The sequence below is a fragment of the Callospermophilus lateralis genome, chromosome 15, assembly GCF_048772815.1.
Source record: "Callospermophilus lateralis isolate mCalLat2 chromosome 15, mCalLat2.hap1, whole genome shotgun sequence".
Taxonomy (NCBI): domain Eukaryota; kingdom Metazoa; phylum Chordata; class Mammalia; order Rodentia; family Sciuridae; genus Callospermophilus; species Callospermophilus lateralis.
Genome location: NC_135319.1, coordinates 27,879,503 through 27,902,152, shown reverse-complemented (window position 1 = coordinate 27,902,152; position 22,650 = coordinate 27,879,503).

Sequence of the window (22,650 nt, the reverse complement as noted above, 5' to 3'; positions counted from 1 at the left end):
AGAGCCATTAAACTGCAAATAAACAAAGGAAGCACTCAGTAATCACAAGCAAGACAAAATTTAACTTTTCATCTTCCAGTGTGCTTACTACTTCTCAAAGAAAATTCCTCAGTCGTAGTCAATAATTGTCTTTCTGCACATCTACTTTAGCTACTCGAGTGATCTTTTATTACAACAGGTAACAAAAATTTAGCCTTACTTAAATCTTAATAGTATGCACAAGAAAACATATCTGTTTTTAAGAAAACAGATTTAATCAGATCAAGACCTATATCATAAAATTCAAAAATCAATGCTATGTTTAGTGTGTTTTTGTTTCTTTGACTATTGGACCTAGAATGTAGGGACCAATACTGATTTTATGTGAAGTACAATATATAATATTGTGAATTATATGTCTACAGTAGGCAGAATTTTAAAATGACTCCCCAAATTTCCACCCTCCATCATTCATGCTGCGTGTAAACTCTTCCCTTATGTGTGAGCAGGACTAGTAAATAAGATGTAATATAACTTTTGTGATTACACTATTTTATGGAAAATGTTTTTTTCAGGTGTATTTAATATTCCTTAGTAGTGGAATTAAAGTAAATCAAAGAGTATATAATTCACGGTAGACCTGGCCCCATTAGGTGAACCATTAGAGGAGATGGAAATCAAAGTGTGATGAATTCTGCTGTCCAAGAAGAAGCAAAGTGTCATGTCCTGCAATTACGGGCACATTCAGAAGCTGAGAATGGCTCCCACTTGACAGTAAACAAGAAAGGAAGGACCTCTACCACAAGGAACTGAATTCTGCTTACAGCCAGTGAGGACTCCAAGTGTCAGAAGAACCCGAAGCCCTGGTTGACACATTTTTAACCTGATGTGCCCCTGAACTGAGGACCCTGCTAACTTCTTCAGACTTGACCAACAGAAACTGTGAGATGATAGATTTGTGTTATTTTAAACTGCTGTTATTTTTGAAAACTTGCTGCCCAGCAATAGAACATTCATGACAACAAAGCCCTTATTATTTTATGTTTCTTTTGATTTTTGAAATGAGGACACTCAATGAAATGTTCAGATTGGCACACAAGTGAAAGTTCTATGGCCCTATGATTTATTATGTGGGATTATTATACTAAACAGTGATGCCTATAATAGATGAAAATCTAAGAGGAAGCAGGCATCAACAGGGGTAGGCAGAGACATAACACTGGGCAACAAGATGGAAGTAGATAGAATGAAAAGAACCCAGTATTCAAAGCAAAGAATGAAGAAGTTAACTTCAGAGTAAATCTCAAGAAAGACCTATGGTAACCAGTGGACTTGCAGAAGTATACAGAGAAAATGCAAAGCTCATTTACTTGGTTTAGTCTATTATTGTACACAGTAAACTTTCATTATAACAGCTAAAGAATGCAGAGGAGATATGGCTCAGAATGTTCTTCAAAACCAAAATAAGAAAAGTGCGGCAAGTTTTAGAAAAAAGATGTAATGGTTTAGGAATTTGGGACACTTGAAACTACTGGGCCCAGCTGTCCAGGGGTATGAGAAAAACAAAAATGTCTTAAATAAACAAGGGTTAAAATATCACACACTTAAAGAAAGCCAGTAATTAAAATCATGCAACTTTACCCTGAAATATTTGGTAGGATAGAAGCAGGAGAAGGGAAAAGAGATAAAAAGTTCATTCCAAGTTGTAGTTTGGCAGGAAAAATATGATAGAAAGATAACAAATTTTATTAACCAAATAATGAATAAAAAGAAAAATATGAAGGCCCTGAGGCACTGGATTCCAGAACCACAGTACAAATGGGAAGTTGGTAAGAAGACTAGGGATTTCTACTAGTAAACTAATAAATATTGTTTCGTTTTGTTTTTCAGATTAAAATGCACTCCCAATACAAACGTGTCCTTAGTTATAGAGGAAAGTTCTTCTCTTTCCTTTTACAACCTGTCATTCAGAAAACTGAGGAGGAGTTCCTCAAATCCTTGTCGCCGTCTCATCCCTGTACCATGAACCCAAATAGGATTTTTAAATCTTTTTAGAAATTACTCACAGGAGAATCTCACATACCATGTATTTTCCTCAGAGATAATGAGAAAAGCTTTTCGATGTGAAGTCAGAGTGATAAATAACTCAGAGATGTAGGAAAAACATATGCCCCTGATTGACCTCCTTAAGACCCATAACCCAGACATGGAAGGGAGATTCAGTTGATGCATTGCTAGGAGTGGGAAGGCTGCTGTGTGACTCATGCAGGGCAACATTACCTCACCACCTGACAAGAAACAGGCATCCCTGTGTCCTTGGAAACTCTTACATAATGACTTATTTGTAAATCAGATAATAGAGCCTAGAACTCTTAGAGATGCATAGATTTCTTCCTATAAATTAAACATATGCAGAGTATAAGAAGTACAAAAATACAATTAGAATAAAATGAAATCCATTAGGAGGGAACTAGTATTGAGGCTTGACAATGACATAATTCGTTGTTGTCAAATTGATCACCGAACCTTTTGCTTAAACAGGGACTGACATCAATTTAGAGCAATAAGAGGACTTGACTTTGATATACTTCAACATTAATCTAAGTTTTATACCTGGGATTTCAAAACTCTGGGATCTTTTCCTTTTTAAGTATTTTTAGTTGTAGATGGACATACTACCTTTATTTTTCTTCTTCTTCTTTTTTTTTTTTTAATGTGGTGGGTGCGGGGGATCAAACCCAGTGCCTCAGGCATGCCAGGCAAGTGCTCTACCACTGAGCCACAAACCAGCCTCTCTGTGATCTTTCTTAAGGTAAATGTGATCTGTCTCAAATTTCTAAGGAGCTAAATGTATTTTTTGTAAAATCCTTATTGTTGCAACAAATATTTGGGGCTCATAAAGAAAAAAAATTAAAATAATATTTTAGATTATTGTTCAAGACTATGACCAGAATTGCAAATTAAATGAATAAAACATTAAGAAAACATAAGCTCATAAGACAAAAGCTCTTCACAAAGAGCTTTTCATCTTTTAGAATATATTGATCATATTATTTGAGACTGAGACTTGAGCATTTTTTTTGGGGGGGGAGGACATATTTGTAAACTATATTATCTGATAATTGGTTAACATCCTGAATATATATAGAATGCAAACAATGCAATAGCAAAGAACAAATAACCTGATTTAAAAATGTGCAATAGATCTAAGTAGACATACTTCTAAAGACATACAGATTGTTCAGAGGTATAGGAAACATGATCAACATTACTAATTATTAGGGAAATGAAAATCAAAGCCACAATGAGATCTCACTTCACTCTAGCTTCAATGGTTATTGTCAACATGTTTAAAGATAACAAATGCTGGGAAGGATGTGGGGAAAAGGGGACCCTTGAATTTTGCTGACAGAAATGTAAATTAATATGTTAATTGTGGAAAACAGTATGGGAATTCCTCAAAAAATTAAAAATCATGGCCTAGGGTTGTGGCTCAGAGGGTAGAGTGCTCACCTAGCCTGTGTAAGGCCCTGAATGTGACCCTCAGCACCAGATAAAAATAAATAAAATAAAGGTATTATATTCAACTACAACTAAGAATAAATATTTAAAAAATATATTTAAAAAAATGAACATATATATGATCCAGCATTTCTAGTACTGAATTCAAATACAAAGGAAATAAAATCAGTATATCCAAGAGACATTTGTAGGCCCATGTTCCATTGGAATACTGTTCACGACAGATAAAAATGTAAAAAATCTAAGTGTCTATTGACTGATGCAGCAGCACTGCATCTATTATGTAAGACTTAGGAGGTACTAGTTCCTTTTTTCCCTATTCTTTTCAAGTCTCAAACTTAAGGGATAGTCAGTGGATAAATCCTTAGGATTATTTTCTTGGTCAGTATGTAGTTAATTACTTCAGTAAATGTATAAACAGTATAAAAAGTTACTTTATCAACCTTTTCTTTCTCCCTTGCAGTGCTGGGGATTGGACCCAGGACTTCATGTATGCTAAGCAAGCATTCTACTATAGAGCTACTCCCCAACAAACCTTTTTTTAATGATTACCACATATAGAACTCAGATAAAACTTGCAGCTTCTATTCAGCTGAATAAAATGGGGCTGCTCTAAGAAAAGTCAAGTGTTAAAGTCACAGAGAATGATTACTTAGAACTATGTTTCTCTGAGTGTGTGTGTGTGTGTGTGTGTGTGTGTGTGTGTGGTGCATTTGAAGTGCCTGAATGACAGTCAAGTGATGCTCTGCTGCAAAAGACCCTCTGGGATGACATGCAACACTACTATTCAGAAGCTAAAAATATACTGTCATTAGTTTTTTTTTAAATTAATTTTTATTGTTGGTTGTTCAAAACATTACATAGTTCTTGATATATCATATTTCACACTTGATTCAAGTGGGATATGAACTCCCATTTTTACCCTGTATACAGATTGCAGAATCACATCAGTTGCACATCCATTGATTTACATATTGCCATACTAGTGTCTGTTGTATTCTGCTGCCTTTCCTATCCTCTACTATCCCCCCTCCCCCCTCCCCTCCCCTCTTCTCTCTCTACCCCCTCTACTGTAATTCATTTCTCCCCCTTATATTTTTTCCCCTTTCCCCTCACTTCCTCTTGTATGTAATTTTGTATACCCCTGAGGGTCTCCTTCCATTTCCATGCAATTTCCCTTCTCTCTCCCTTTCCCTCCCACCTCTCATCCCTGTTTAATGTTAATCTTCTTCTCATGCTCTTTGTCCCTACTCTGTTCTTAGTTACTCTCCTTATATCAAAGAAGACATTTAGCATTTGTTTTTAAGGGATTGGATAGCTTCACTTAGCATAATCTGCTCTAATGCCATCCATTTCCCTGCAAATTCTATGATTTTGTCATTTTTTTAATGCAGAGTAATACTCCATTGTGTATAAATGCCACATTTTTTAATCCATTTGTCTATTGAAGGGCATCTAGGTTGGTTCCACAGTCTTGTTATTGTGAATTGTGCTGCTATGAACATGGATGTAGCAGTGTCCCTATAGTATGCTCTTTTTAGGTCTTTAGGGAATAGACCAAGTAGGGGAAGAGCTGGGTCAAATGGTGGTTCCGTTCCGAGCTTTCCAAGAAATCTCCATACTGCTTTCCAAATTGGCCGCACCAATTTGCAGTCCCACCAGCAATGTACAAGTGAACCCTTTTCCCCACATCCTCGCCAGCAGTTGTTGTTGTTTGACTTCCTAATGGCTGCCAATCTTACTGGAGTGAGATGGTATCTTAGGGTGGCTTTGATTTGCATTTCTCTGACTGCTAGAGATGGTGAGCACTTTTTCATGTACTTGTTGATTGATTGTATGTCCTCCTCTGAGAAATGTCTGTTCAGGTCCTTGGCCCATTTGTTGATTGGGTTATTTGTTATCTTATTGTCTAATTTTTTTAGTTCTTTGTATATTCTGGATTTAGGACTCTGTGTGAGGAGTAAAGATTTGTTCCCAGGATGTAGGCTCCCTATTTACCTCTCTTATTGTTTCTTTTGCTGAGAAAAAACTTTTTAGTTTGAGTAAGTCCCATTTGTTGATTCTAGTTATTAACTCTTGTGCTATGGGTGTTCTACTGAGGAATTTGGAGCCCGACCCCACAATATGTAGATCATAGCCAACTTTTTCTTCTATCAGACGCCGTGTCTCTGATTTGATATCAAGTTCCTTGATCCACTTTGAGCATTTTTATTGAACATAAAAATGTGAGGATATTTCATTGTTGTGTTCAGTGGAATGAAAAAAAATAAAAAGTGAATTGGACATTGACATTAGTATGATAGTTGCAATATTTAATTCACATATTTAACCATATATTTCCCCCAAATATAAATGAGATTTTTTTTATGTATATTTGGAGATTGATAAAGTGATAGCAGAAGCAAAGAGGTGTTTATTTGCTACAATAGTGTGGTTAGAAGCTACCCATTATTCACTGCATGGGGCTAGTTAGTCATATTTTAACTACAATGTTTAGCTGGTTCCTAAATACTCCTAAAAATATAGAGAAATTCTATTAATTTAGAATTTTCAGCCATAAATATAAAGAAAATCCAACTCTTGGTTAAAAAGCTAAAATAGGAAATGATGTAAGAATTTTTGTACAGGTAGGGTTGTTACAATTTTCTTTGATAGTTGTAAGAATAAGCTGATTATTTTTTTCATTGTCATTTTTTGAGAAGTAAATAAATGCACATATGAAACAGTTATTGACATTATTTTTATAATTAAATCAATAATATTTTATCAAGTCTTTCTAAAAATGAATAGTTAGCCAAGACAATAATAAGCATATCATCGACAATTCTTATTGTTACTATAGAAGAATTTAAGCATCAAAAGGAAAACTCAATGTGAGCAGGTGAAAAGATGTTTTGCAAGTAGAATTCAATGTCATGATCTGAAATAATATTAAAATAAACTTGTCTAAAATATAAAATTTGGAATATTTCACAGAGAATGTTACTTTCTAGAATCTCATAGAATATCTCTTGTCATATAAACATCAAAAAATTTGGAAAATTGCTCTGTGATTTTGTGGCAACAATAAGTAGGAGATAAGGAACTGCTTGCCTCCTTTCATAGGTTTTATTTCCTCTGATCAACTATCAATTAAAATAATTTTTCCTATATCTATAATACTGACTGGTAATTCTCATTTGTTATCTTCATTAGAGACTGTTGTTATATTGTCTTCATTTTAATTGCTTGCATGGTTCTGAAGGCATTCCAAGTTTCTATATTTTGTCTTGATAGCATATGATCACTTTTGACCTGAAGTTTGCAAATTGTTTATTCTGAATGATAATAGAATCTTCCAGTCCCATCAGTTCATTTAAGCTAGTGCACATCTAGTAAAATAATTCCATATTACTATCAAAGAATAAATGAGCAGAATAATCCACACAAAATCACCAGCTAGTTAATTTTGGATCTGAAAATCTGAAAAATAGAATTCTTGACTCTTGTCCAGTTAGTAATTTTAAACTGTTCATGGGATGCAGTCATTTTAACTATCATAGTAAATAACTAAATAGACAAATAATCACAACCCTAGAATCCTAGATAAACTTTGATAAGTAAAAATTTATGCAAATTCAATTCCAAACATATAACTTACTTAATTTTTCTGTTTTAATTCAGGTTGTACCTTTCTATTAAACAAAATACTTGCTACTATGTAAATAAGACTTTTGAAAAGTATAAGATTGTATAAAATAGAGATTTTTGTCAATACCATGTGTGATTGTGTCATTCCAGTGAGTTATCAATAAGTATGTATGAATTCAAGAAGTCAAAATCCATCATAGAACACATATGGTTTGATAACATTATTTAAAGGGAAGAAATATAGCCATGTGTTTCACATACTGTGTTCTTATTTCCTATCTGAAAATGCACATTTTTTAGATTTGTTATTCATTTTAACCATCACAGACATACTATTAATTTTATAACATTATTATGTACATTTTTCAAATTAAAAAACTGAAGTCTAGAAATGTCAAGTTCACAAGTTAGTTAAAGGCAGGCAATCTTATTCTGATGTCTCTGAGCTAAAAATGTTCATGTTAAACCTAGAAAACTATCATATCTTGCTTTTATTTTGTATGATCTATTGAGTGGAAGTAGTAGTAAACCCACTGGATCACGACTGGGCAAATCATATTTATAGTCTGCATGGTGAGGGAAGTTGAAGAACTGTAGGTTGGTGGACTCAGAGACTCATAGCACTAACATCCACCATTATTCTTAGTAACATTAAAGTTAGGACATGGTTGCAATCATCCTCCCCTGGTAGCAGCATTTTCAGCAGTAGTTAGACACTACATGATTATGTGGTATTATAAAGTTTATCTAGTTTACCTGGTGAGGTTATTTGAAATTCAACATGAAATCTGTCTGAAATATTTTTTTCTATTACCTCATATATATTCAGAAATGACATGGAAAGAGTTTGTGCTTCCAACCATGATGGAGTATGGAAAGAGACGGGTCTTTAGAGATTTATAGTATAATAAGTGAACACCATCCTATGATGATAAAATCAAGAAATGAAAAAGTTGGTATAAATTCAGAATAAGAAAAATATTCACAGTAATGTAAACCAACTACTCCTGGACCAAATTGCCTAGTTTATCTTCATAATAGGAAAGAGTTATCATTGGTTAAATTAAAGCAGTAAAAAAGAAAATTAATTACAGAAAAAAGATTCTATCCATAATTCGTGTTTTCAATAGCCACTAATTTCAACATATTTGAAAACTGTGAATAAACTTAAGTGGAATAGTAAAGGGATAATACAAAGTAAAAATGTGTGTGTTGGCGGGGGTGATATTAATCAGTTCAAATGTAAGGTATTCTAATGAACAACATAAGGACACTGTTCCAGTGTACAAAGTCATTTAAATAAACCTTGATGGTGATACTGAAATTAAATTCAGGTACTTGTGTGTGGCAACACTTATGCCCTATGATTGTAGAAGAGTTATTAAACAGAAATTATTTTAGAGCTTGAGAGTCTTTAACATTATTAAGACTGACTAGGATATTGCTGAAGGCATCCTTGAATACTATACTGTGCTTCAGAAAGTATTCACTTCTGTAGCAGACTTATATGGTTCCGTAGAGGATACTTTAAAAAAGAAAAAATGTATCCATTAATATACTTTTTCAAATTCATTTCATAGTTATACTGGTCCCACTTTGGAAACAAACTCAGAATATTAATAGAGTCCTTATTAATTATAATTAAGTTAATTTATAATTTTATCTGCATGGCAGGATTGATGCTTTTTGTGCACATGGAAAAGAAAATAAGGCATGATAATTAATTTTGTGGTACTTTTTTTAAAAAAATTTCCAGTTTCTTTATATGTTTGGATGATTCATTTTATTTGTGAATTTAAAAAGAGATGAAAGTTAATTCTGGGTTTACTTAAGTATCCTCACTAAATTTTGCTAGTGTGAAACCTGATAAGGTCAGGGAAGTACCCAACATCGATTTTTATCTATTGAGATTTATGGCCATATGAATATCTTGTGCATACACAGTGGTATTTTTACACATAGAATTGTCTAGTCAAGAGTTTGAATAGTAGTTCTGCCACTAATTGGGCTGTTGAATATTGATATTTCAACATTATGCTTTCCTTGTCTAAATATAGGAAGCAATGAGGCTTCCCTTTAGTATGAATTATACACATACAAAAATTAACACAGAACATCAAGAGCATTATGCCATGCTAAACAAAATTAAGCTATATTTCTTTACTGTTGGAGAAGAAGGTAGTGAGCAGGTAATGCAAATGCTCTTCCAACTTCCCACCAGACACTTCCTTCAGGCCAGCAGCAGGCAGAAGGCCAGTGTGCTTAGTGCCTAAATAATAGGCAAGTGCTACATTGAACAATGAGATTTAAATTAGGGAGGGAGACCCTCCAATCCTCTCTCCCAAATATTGGGTTCTCTCCATAGGTGTGATGAAACTCATCAATAATCTGGGCTCATAGATGAACTTCAGCTACCCATGTTTTTTTTTTTTCCATTACATATAGTTGCTTTTTAGATCCACAATTTATAGTTTAAATTTACATTTCCCAGGGATAAAAGACATCAAGTTTCAACAGCATCATTTTACAAGTATATCTCAAAAAAACTCTTTTTAAAATCATTTATATGTAAATAAATTTCAGTGTATATTCTGCTATTCTCTCTTAGATGTGTAAAAGAAAAAGAGAAATTGCCATTGCCTTTTTGCCAGTGAATAGCTTAGTCATTTTGATGCTGTGACTTTTTTTCCCTAAAGACCTACATGGTTCTTTCTGTTGCTGAGGTGATGAAACACTTTTGATTTATAAAATTTCATTGTTCAATTTTAATATATTAGTTTCTTTATAAAATGAACGGCTATCACTTCTGTTTAATACTTACTGTCATTCAGAATATCAGACCTTCTAGATTTATTTTCTCAAGGAATAGATTTTAAAATGTCAAATATGATTATTATTTTGATATTACACTTCTCTAAGCCTGGCTGATTGAATGTTGTATCATGTGATTTTACTCATTAAGAAAAGTTTGTTTCAGAGTCCTACTTTTAATGATGAGAAAACATCTTGCCCTTCTAAAACTTGACTGGGTTTCTCTTTTACTGGGTAAAATAGAAAAAATGACTAGATTAAGAAGCTGGATCTCTTCGTCATCCTTATATTTAGTCTTTTGCATAAGACATGAGATATAAAATTGTTCTTACTGTTCTGAGATAAGAAACTGGAGGCTATCATGAGCCACTAGCTAGCATATATCTGGTAAAATGATCTTTGTCATTTAGACTGAGTGCAGTGAGATCATGTCTGGCCAGCTAATTGCAAACAACAACAGTTTACACTTTTTTATATGAAACCTGAATTCATTAACATTTGCTGACTATTTGACTATTTGCCAAATGTACATTTGTCAGAATCAAAGAGTGAGAAAGTGTTCATCCATTCATTAACAAATGATGAACAATTGGTGCCAGATATTAAAAGTGGTCAAATTGAATTAAATTGTTTAAAAGAAACACCTTTGCCTTCAAGAATCTAAGCAGCTATTGTGTAATACAGTGGAGATAGGGAATTTTAATACAATGCAACATGTTTTACAATAAGTTTAATTACAATACTACATAAAGGGTCAGAGCAGACAGAAGTCTTATCCAATTCAGGAGGGTCAGTGCCATGGCTGGAAAAAGAATATTAGTGAAAGAATCATGTTTCATCTGCCACTTTTATAACTTATGGACTTCATTCCTACATTAGTTATTACTTGTCCAAGATTAGAAAACCATGAGTCAACAGAATGGAGAATAATTCTAGGACTCCTGAGAGGCCTTTCTATATATCTCTCTGGAAATTGAAAAATTTCTGCATCTGATGATTCAACCAACTATAGAACAAAAATTGTTTAAAAAGGATACTGAACATGTACAGATGATGTTTTCTTGTCATTATTTCTAAAACACTATAACATAACAAATGTTTGCATAGAATTTTCAATGTATTAAGTATTAAAAGTAATCTGGATATGATTTGAAGTATATAAGAAGATGGTACAGATTATCGAAGTACATAGGAGCATCATGTAGGTTTTATGTAGGTATAGCTCATTCTATATAAGCGACTTGAATACCCACACATTTGAGTGTCTGAGTAGGCTCCCAGATACTAAGAAATAACTGTATGTGTATAATTTTTTAAATATTTCTACAGAAACTGCCCAAGAAGTTTAAAATTAGACATGGGAATGTTAATTATGGATGGCTTGCAATAAAGAATAACTATTTTCTATGAGTTCTTTTAAAGTACTTTGATGATTCAGTGGTTTGCACTTCTATTTTAATAGAAGTTCTATATGGAGTTCTTATTGATAAATTGTTCTTTATTAAGAGTAGGAATAAGTGAAATTCCATAGCTAGCCAAATACTATGGTATTTTTAGTGTGAAAATATATTATAACATGAAATGATATATTGTCTATTCTCTAGAAATTGTTTTCCCAGAGATGTAGCGGAAGAACACATTCCCCCTAATCTACACTACACTAAGAAAGTGACTCATTATTGTGACAAGTAGATCTATCAGTGCTATCTGCAGGTCCCAGAAGTCCAGATTAATAATGATCTAGAAACAAATTGGCTAGTCTAGAACTTTTTCCTGGAAGAGAGGTGGTGAACATCTAAGGCTTACTACAGACTCTCATTGACACTCAAGTAATATAAGCCATATTGGCAGAATGTCCCTACCTCCATAACTGACTGACAAACCAAGTATAAGCTCAGTTTAGAAATGTTTGGACAGTATCAGCTCCTTTCTCATAGGAACAGAATAAGTTGAAGCAGAACACGTGATGAAATAATTACAGACTTGCGTTCTCTAGAGATATTTATGAACCACAACACTCTTTCATTCACTAGATTTATAACACATGGAAATATTTTATAATGTTCTGAGACTTCATTTTATTAATCTCCAAAATGAAGCTGTAATAACTTTTCTTTTATAACTTGCATTTTAGTTTATGGTGATAGCCAGAAAGCAAATTGACTATATTTGTATGAGTATAGAGTGTGAGTATCATCTCACAGAGATTAAATAAAGGAGATAGTTTACACATCATAATGAAAGGCCTTCTGAGGAAGTGATGTTTGAATGAATAGGAACTTTGAATAGAGAAAAGGGGAGGAAGAGGAAGGGAGGGAGCTTGAAGGTAGGAATGATGGTGGAATGAGATGGACATCATTATCCTAGGTACATATATGAAGACAGGAATGATGTGACTGTAATTTGTGTGCAGAGAAATGAAAAATTGTGCTCCACTGTATACTATGAATTGAAATGCATTCTGCTTTCATGTATAACAAATTAGAACAAATAAATAAATTTTTTAAAAAATAATAATAAAAATAAAAAGTACCATGCTGAGAAACATCTTGAACTATTCAAGTAAATAACAGATGGATATTTTTGGTTGGGGAAAGGACAGAAGCCAAGAGTCATGGGAAATACGATTGGAGAGTTAGACTGGGGTTTTGGTAAAGACTGTAGGGCTCAATTTAAGAAAAATGAAAGACATGAAAACAAGAAATAGATATGGTCTGATAAAGATTTTTTGAAGAACTTCTTAGACTACCTTGAGACAAAGGAGTCAAGATTAGAAGAAGAGAAACTGATAATGAAGAAAAGCACAGATAATGCGATATGGATTAAGATGGGGCAGTAAAGATGAAGAGAAGTACTTGGATTTAAGACACATTTTAAAGATTTAAATTGACAGGAGTTAACAATAAATTTTATGTAGGGGACAGAGGAAAGGAAAGACTCAAGCCCAACCCCAGGCAGTGCCGTGAACCAATTGTTGATGTTCTATTCAGAGATGAAGTGGAGACAGGAAAAAAAAAATGTCTGTTGGTGGAGATGAGGGAAGCCTCCTGTATGCATATGCACAATCATAAGTGACTGCAGGGCATTCAGTGTTATATTAAGCAGGCAGCCTAACACATATATCAGAATTTTTGATGCAGTCATGACTACATGGCATACTTTATAATGAATATCTCACTCTTTGATGTGCACTAGGAACTCAATAAATATAAACTTATAAAATGTGTCATATTTTAAAAATGGGATACAAAGAAAATTTATACATAAGAATTTTCTTAATCTGGTATTTTACTAATGATCATTATACAAAGAATGCTCCTTCTAGCTCTTAGATGTAATTGTTATTTAATTTCTGCATGGCAAGTTGAGAGAATTTGCTTAGTTTGATGTGGAGTCTTAGTCTTACTCAATAAGAAAAAGAGAAAAAATGAAAAAAATATTATTGATTCAATATCATTATCAAATTAGAAGGTATGATGAAAATCTATACAGGTATCAAATATGGACCCAAGTGTCACATTAAAATTTCAGTTCTGCCGCCTTTTAGCTTTGTCATCATGAGGTGGCCACTAAGCGTCTCTGTTTCTCAATTTCCACATCTGCAAAATATAGATAATGATAGCAATGATGTGAGGGGTTTTAAAAGGATGGATTAGATTATACATTTAAAGCAGATGGCACAAGCTGAAATAACTATGAATGTAAAAGAATGGAATGAGTGATAGTACATGTGACATGTTATTATGAAAAGATTGCAAAGATTTTAACTTCCTTGGATATATAAGGAGGAGTGTGATAACTGGGTCAAATGGTGGTTCCAGTCTAATCTTTCTTAGTAATCTCCATACTGCTTTCCAGAGTGGTTGCACCAATTTGCAGGCTCACCAGTAATGTATGAATGTACTCTTTGCCCCATATTCTCACTAACATTTATTGTTACTTGTATTCTTGATAGTTGCCATTTCACTGAACTGAGATGGAATCTCAGTGTACTTTTTTTTAAAGAAAGAGAGAGAGAGAGAGAGAATTTTTTAATATTTATTTATTTATTTTTTTTAGTTTTTGGTGGACACAACATCTTTGTTTGTATGTGGTGCTGAGGATCGAACCCGGGCCGCATGCATGCCAGGCGAGCGTGCTACTGCTTACATTTCTCTAACTGCTAGAGATGTTGAACATTTTTTCACGTATTTGTTGATCATTCATTCACATTTCTTCTTTTGTGAACTGCCTGTTCATTTCCTGTGCCCATTTATTATTGATTGAGCACAGTGACATAGACACATCAATACTTATAGCAGTTCAATTCACAATAGCTAAGCTATGGAACCAGTCTAGGTGCCCTTCAATAGATGAATGGATAAAGAAAATGTGGTTATCTACACAACGGATTATTACTTAGCCATAAAGAAGAATGACTTTATGACATTTACCAGCAAATACATGAATCTGGAAACTATCACGCTAAGGGAAGTAAGCCAATCCCAAGAAACCAAAGGTCAAATGTCTCTGATAGGTGGAAGCGAAACCACAATAAGAATAGTGAAGATAAGAAGGGCTGTAAGTTAGACAATAGGGAATGGAGGAAAGGAAAGAGGTCATAAGAAAAGGAAAAGCAGTGGAATGAATCTGGCATAGTTTTTCCATGTACATATATGAAAATAACACGGTGAATCCCACCACATATATCCATAATAATTGTACTCTAACTACAATTAGATATATTATAATATATAAGGTATATTCCATGTTTGTATTATTATATCACAATGGATTCTTCTGTCATATATAACTTAAGTGAACCAACAAATATGTATATAAAAAGACTTCAAATAAAAATTAAGGAATTATTTATTTGAAAATAAAGCACTTATGATTTCACAATACATTACTTCAGATGTTGGCCTTAAAAAGAGACAAACTTTGTAGTTCTGATTTGCATTTTAATTATCATTAATGAGTTTGAGCATTTTTTATACCTGTTGATCATTTGAAAATGCTCTTTAGAAGCATGTTTTTTAAAGTCTTTTGTCCATTTTTAAAACATTTTGTTTTCTATTATAGTATTTCCTCACATAATTTGAAAATCCACTCCTTATCAGATAATTTGCAAATATTTCCTCTTGTTCTGTAAGCTTTCTTTTCATTTTATTTATTGTTTCCTTCACAGCACAGAAGGCTCTGAGTTTGTTGTAGACTCACTTGCTTATTTTAGCTTTTGTTGTATGTGATTTGGGTGTCATATCTAAGAGGTCATTGTCAAGAAGCTCATTCCTAGTAGCTTTATATTTTTAAGTCTTATATTTAAGACTTTAATCCATTTTGTATTAATTCATGTGTTGATTTAAATCTCTAATATGAAACCTTCAGTAAATGATTAGGTCTTGAGGCCTCTGCCCTCATAGTAGGTTTAGGGGAACTTCTCCTCTTGCTATGTGAAGAAACAGTGAAAACTCCACCTTTGAAGCGAAGAGCAGGTTGCCACCAGGCACCAAAACTCTTGGTACCTTGATCTTAGCCACAAATTTGTGAACAGAAAATTTCTGTTGTTTATAAACCAAAATACTTTGTTATAAAGGCCCAAATGGCATTTCTCTCTCCCTCCCTCTCTCTCTCTCTCTCTCTCTCTCTCTCTCTCTAAAACTTTGACTAATATACATCTTTAAGGATGGCTCTAACGAACAAATGAAAAGAGAACAACAGTAAACAATGATGCAGAATATGGAATCCTTACACACTGATATTAAGTGGTGCAGTAGCTTTGAAAAACAGTGTAGAGATTACTTAAATATTGAAAATAGAGCTATCATATTATCTAGCAATTACAACTGGGTACACATCAAAAATGATTGATATCAAGATTTCAAGATATCTGCTATCCCATATGTATTGCAACATTAGTTACAATAGCCAAGATTTATAGAAAGAACACAAATTTCAATTGGTATGGAATAAATTTTCAAAAATATATATTTATATATTTATACACATCATATATGTGTACATTTGTACACATGGAATATAATGTAGGCTTATAAGAATATACTCTGTTATTTGTAACATTATTTATGAATCCTGAATACATTATGCTAAGAGAAATATGCCTATCCAGGAGATCAGTTACTGCCTGTTTCCACATATTTGTAGTAATCAAATTCATAGATGCAGAGAATATAATAGAGGTTAACAGACATGGGGGTGGGGAAAATGGGAAGTTGTTTTTCACTAGATATAGAGTTTAAGCTCTGTTAGGTGAAAAATTCGAGGGATCTGTTGTGCATAATAGTCCTTATGGTCAATACCTCTGCAAGGCCTTCACAAGTTGTGAAGAGGCTAAACCTCATCTTATAAAAGCTCTTCAAATATAATAAAATCTAAAAACAACCATGAAGGCCCATAAAGAAGTGTTTGAAAGTATTGGATATATTTATTATGTTGACTTTGGCAGTGTATGATAGGTGTTCGTATAAGTTTAGACTCCTCAACTTGCATACTTTAAATAATGTATGATTCTTCGCACATCAATTATAAATGATAAAAAAGTTTTTTTAGAAAATATGCCTTTTATTATAGTAATAATCTGAGGAGTACCCAGCAGTAATCCTACTTCCATCTGTGATGTAGCAATTTCTTTTCCTTAATTAATAACTTCCGATTTGAGTTTCCACCCTTTGAGTTAATCTAAAAATAGATTTATTCTAATTGGTGCATTATTTCATAATAGACTTGGATGTTAAATCAAATTAAAGAGTAAAATACTTTAAAAAGAGGGAAATCTTATTAAAAAGAAATAGTTCAAGGTCAAAAAGAAACTTCTTAGCAATTTGTAGTTGCCAAAATAAGAGCAGCTTCACTGTGGTGTTATTCAGCATAATAGAAGAAATGTTGAGCTCATGCATTATTCATATTTTTTTCTGAATCTGAACTAAGTATGAAAAGTGATGAAAAGGAGAAGCTTGTAACAGATTTTTTAAAGCTGGATACAGTTTTGTGTAATTCACACACTGCTATCATGTGAGTTCATGGAAGCATTACAATTCTGTTGACTTTTTTGAGAAAGAGGCAATAGACTTACTTAATTTTGAGATTAGTTTTTATACTGCTTTAATTATTTTCCTTAGGAAAAAGGCACAAAATCTACCCAAACAAGCACAGTGTTGTTATTGTTGTTGTTGTTGTTGTTGTTCTTCTTCTTCTTTTTTTTTTTGTCAACTTAATTGGCAGAAATTGATGCAAGCTGCTTCTCTGTTCTTAAAGTCTGGTGTTGGGACCATAGTAGTGTCTTGCTAAGGCAGTGGAATAAATTGCCCAGCAACTAAAGAAAACACCCACAGAGAGTATGCAAGACATAAAGTTTATTAAAAACTGTTTACAGGGAAATACCAGTGGTGACAGGGTGCTTCATCAAATAGCATCCTGGACAAGTGGCACATATCCTGTTCACAGTGCCCTCAATTCTATGACCATCACCACAGAAAGAGGACTTGAAAAGGGACAGAAGCAGTGACATTATAACTTTGCTTAGTCTGCTTTGTTCCTTGTGTGACCACATTTCAAGGAGCATCTGTCCTGATGTGCATGCAACAAAACAATTCCTATAGATACACTTTGCCTTATTTACAGAACACATGAGAAAGAAAGAGTGAGTATTTATCTGGCATTTCAGTGCAATCCTGCTCTTATTGTTCCATTAACTTGGCTGAGTTCTTGGGCTTGGAATGGGGAGTTTCAGTCACGTGGCGTTTTATTGTCCTTTTTTTTTTGGATGGTATATCTAGGTTCAACTTCTGCAAGCATTTTAGTTGGGTGGATGATTTTGTGTGTGGAATTTTATATCTGAAGATCTTTGCTACTGATTCCACTCACATGGGCTCTAATGGAAATGTGATTTCCTCGTCCCTGTTTTCTTTTTCTGCACAGAACTTTTTTATAAACTCACTTGCCTTTGGTAGCTCCGTCCAGTCACCTTAAGAACTTTTCCTCCTCTGGGCTATTTCTATAATGCTCATATCACATTTCTCTCTCATCAGCTTCTCACACAACAAATTCTCCTTTCCAGGATTTTATTCCAGGATTCATATTTATTTGCCCCAAATTTCCATACCCAGAAGAATTGTATTAATTCAACAAATAAGCACTGAACCTTTATTATATGGCATAGATTGGGCAGAATAACTGGCACCACTTCTAAAGAGGAACAACAAGATCTCTGTAAAGGAAGACAAAAGAAAATGTATCATGTTCTTGTTTTTTGACTGTAATTTTACTTCTAAAAAATTGCCCCCAATCCTCACAATTAACATTATGAAAATGTACATGCCTTAAATGTAACTGCAATATATAAGAAACAACCTAAATTTCTATACTTAAGGATTAAATTGTGGTAAATATAAAATTAGGATACTAGGCAGATATAAATGAAGCATATCCCTACAAACTTATATGGAATAATTGCTGTGTTATATTATTAAGTGAAAAAAAGAAAATTTTGATGATTTATCCATATTCTACTTTTATTAAAAAATAAGAATAAATAAAAATTTAAAAAATCAAGTGCCTGCTTATTTAAGCAAAAAAATAAGTGCTGGAAGAATAAACCAATAAAAACTGAGGTTGGTTACCTACAAAACATAGATGAGATTGGTATATAAAGGGTAGAAGAATGGAGGGAGTAGATGTGTACTCCCTGAATATATTTTTTTTGGTGCAGTATGAAAATTGGAATCATGATAATCTTTCATGTGTTTTAAAGAAAATAAACAAATAAATAAAACCATCAAAGATAGAGGGATTGAAAATGGAATATAACAAAAATAAATGAATATAACCATATGAAAGTAGAAGTATGAGGAAAAAATTACCCCAAAATAATATAGTTTTAGTGCTATAAATCCTTATGTTTAAGAAAAAATTCTAATCAAATATTAAAGATTAATTTGTAGCTATTTTTCTCAAAGATATATATTAGCAATCATGAAATTATATTTACATTTTTTAGAATGGAATAAATGAGTAAATTATCATGGATGATAAGAACTGGGCTTCTCCTATGATGGTTGCAAATGAGGGAGAGAGAAGACTGAAATAAATCCTACCAGTTTGGGTTGGACTTAAAGATGCTGGTGTTTTCTCCTGGGATTTAACATATATTTGCATAGGTAGCTTGATGCAGAAATAGATGAAAGGTGTACATGTGTGTGTGTATTTATATGTGTATGAATGTGGGGATGTGTACATGTGTGTATTTGTGTGTGTGTGTGTGTGTGTGTGTTATAACGACCAAATGAGAGGCCCTAGAAGTCATTCAAATCTAATATCAACAATAATACTTACTTGTATATTTTGATGTCTAGATAGCATTATCCTGGGCTGGGGATATAGCCCAGTTGGTAGGGTGCTTGACTTGCATGCATAAAAGGCCATGGGTTCAATCCCCAACACACACACACACACACACACACACACACACACACGTGCAAAATAATAATAATAATCCCTTAACAAGATTCAAGGTGAGGCTTGGGTTGTGGCTCAGTTGCAGAGCATTGTATCCATCTACAATTAAAAAAAGAAAGAAAGAAGATCCAAGTATATTTGGGGAATGACTAATTCTATATCAAAGCTGGCAAAGATAAAATGAAGCTGGAATATCTTGATAAAACAAAAGGTATGGAAGAGCTCAACAAATGCTGGGGAAATCTCATAAGGACTTAGAATTCAATTTGAAAGATGCCAAACAAGTCAAATCTAGGATAATATGACCATTAAATTCAATAAACAATGACGTTGAACTGAATAAAATAAGAATCCATAAGCTCAAAATCAAAAGATGTAAAAGAAATGATACAATTAGAAAATCATCATTTGGTAACTACCATTAACAACTGATCCATGCAAGAAACATGAAGAAATTCTGAAAATATTCAGTGAATGTTCGAAGAGTAATAGAAGGTTTATATAATCTCAGAGAAGCATTCAACAGAACATTTACTAATTGTAAGGTATAAAATAGCAATTTTAATGGAAAAAACTGGCAGACAGCCCTTTAGCCAAATTTCCTAAATTGTAGATAGTGGTATTAACCAAAATAGCATATATTCGTTATACAATTCAGATAAGAATATTCATCATCACTGATACAATATTCAGGACAATAGTAATTATATTAAATTTATCTAGAAGAGGTATCAAATAAATTCAATTAGGCTAATATTTAATAAAATAATTATCCAACAACCATCAAAAATGTTAAAACTATAAGAACAGTTCAAGATTAAATGTTACTAAATAGGTATGGCAATATAATACAAGTGACTTTGAATTTTCTTTGCTATTATTGAAAATTTATTTAAAATATCAGTAACAAGTTATAAAACATTTAGAAAAATCTGAATAAGTTCTCTACAATACATCATACTTTAGCAAACATGACCTATGAGCCAAGTCAGCTTATTGCCTCTTTTTGAAATTGAGTATATATTGAAGACAACTATGCCCTTTCATTTGCATATTTTCTCTGGCTGCCTTTGCACTGCAACAGCAGAACAGCTGCAGCAAAATAGTTGCAACAAAGTCTATATGGTATGTAAAACCTGAAATAATTAATCTCTGGCCCTTAACACAATAAGTTTTCCACTTTCAGGATCAGATGATGGTAGTGAATCAGTGTTAAGTTTTTGATGTTGTTTTTGGTACTCTGATAATATAAAATAATTTCTTGTTTGTGGGAAGCATACACTGCATTTTATTGGCAGGGATGGTACAGGAACATCCCATTTGCAAATTGCTCATTAACAGTTTAGAGAAAAATATATATCATGTTATATAAATCTATAGATAGATAAATATCATAATAATGATAATGAGGGATGAATAAACACCATATTTAACTTTTGGAAAACTGAAAATGATATCTGGGTAATCCTTGTACTATTTTTCCATTTGTTTCGTAGTTCTAAAACTATCAAAAATAATAATAAAGGAAAGTAAAGTAGGAAAGTTTTAGATGACTTCTTTCTCTGTTATAATTTTTCTCCAAGTGCTCCTCTTCCTTGAATATATTTCCTGGGCTTCATTTTGCTGTCGCTTTTGCAAATTTCCTTAAACTTTCTTAAAACTTTCTGTAATCAGATATCACCAGAGATCATCTTGTTCTATATAATTAAATAAACTTTCAAGAATTCTCCTTTCTCAAGCTCTGTAGGACATATACCACTGCCTACAAATTCCTGCTGTCTAAACTTCAAGTTCTAGGTATTAATAGGAGAGGGAGACTGTTACTTTTATTAACCCCATATACCACTAGTTTTTCAATATTACTGAAATCTCATCTAACATCCATTGCTTTTACTGTCATTGCATTTTGCAATCTACACATAAAATTTTGCCTCTTTTCCAGGGTGTTCTTAGAAGGAAAATTCATATGTATGTAAGATAAATGTAAAATAAATATCAGGGTTGCTCAGTCTACAAGGATTTCTTATTATTGCACTATGCACTATTGGGAACATATGATTGCTTATAATTCTCCATAACATCCAGATCATATTGCTTGGTTTCTTCTTCCCTTGGATTTATCCCCTTTCAAAATGAATATTTCTTATCTTGTTTTAAATTGTCATTGTATACTATACTAACAGTTGTAGGCCAACATTTGAGCATTTGAATTTCTATAAACTCATTAATGTTTCTGTTAAAGAACAAAAAAAATCTTGATTCTGGGGTTTCACACTTTAGGACAAAATTAAAATTGAAAAAAAATCAATGTTTTTATTCTAAGTAGATAAGGAGCATATCACACTTGTTGAATTATAAATAAATTTTATGCAGATAAAATTTTGAAATTTATGGAGTAACCCAGGGTTCATCTTGACATTGAAGGCACCAGTAGAGTCACTTTGCCTATCATAAATATATACAGCATTGCTAAAAATCTTGGGATATGAACTATATAAAGAACTCAAAACACTTAACAACAAAAACCCAAATAACACAATCAATGGTTATAAGCAGACATTTTTCAAAAGAAGAGATACAAAGGGCTAGCCAACAAATATATGAAAAAATGTTCAACATTTTTAATATCATTAGAATGCAAATCAAACTAGACTAACATTTCATATCAATCCATGTAGAATGACAACTATCAAATTTATAAGGACTAATAAATATTGGTAAGGATTCTGGGAGAAAGGAACACCTATACATTGTGGGTGGGACTTCAAATTAGTTCAACCACTATGAAAAATAGTGTGGAGAGTTCCTAAAGTTTAAGAATGGAACCAACATATTTCTCAGGTAATCTTCCCCTTGGTCATTATTAAACCAGTATATACAGTTATATCCTGCATTCCAACATGCACAGTAGCAGTTTCCAATAGCCAAGTTGTAGAATCATCCTAGATTACTCACCAGATGAATAGACAAAGGAAATGTTATATACATTCACAACAGAGTTCTACTCAGCCATTAAAAAAGAATAAAATTATGCCACTTTTTGGTAAATGGATGAAACTGGAGATCATCATGCTAAGTGAAATTAAATAAACAAAGAAAGAAAAAGGTCAATATTTTCTGTCATAGGCCAAAGCTAAAGAGGAATAAGGAACAAAAAAGCGGGGATCTCATGAAAATAAAAGAAAAAAATAGAGAAAAGAGATCAAGGAGACAGTGGAGGAAATGAAAGAAATTGCAGAATGAAATTGATCA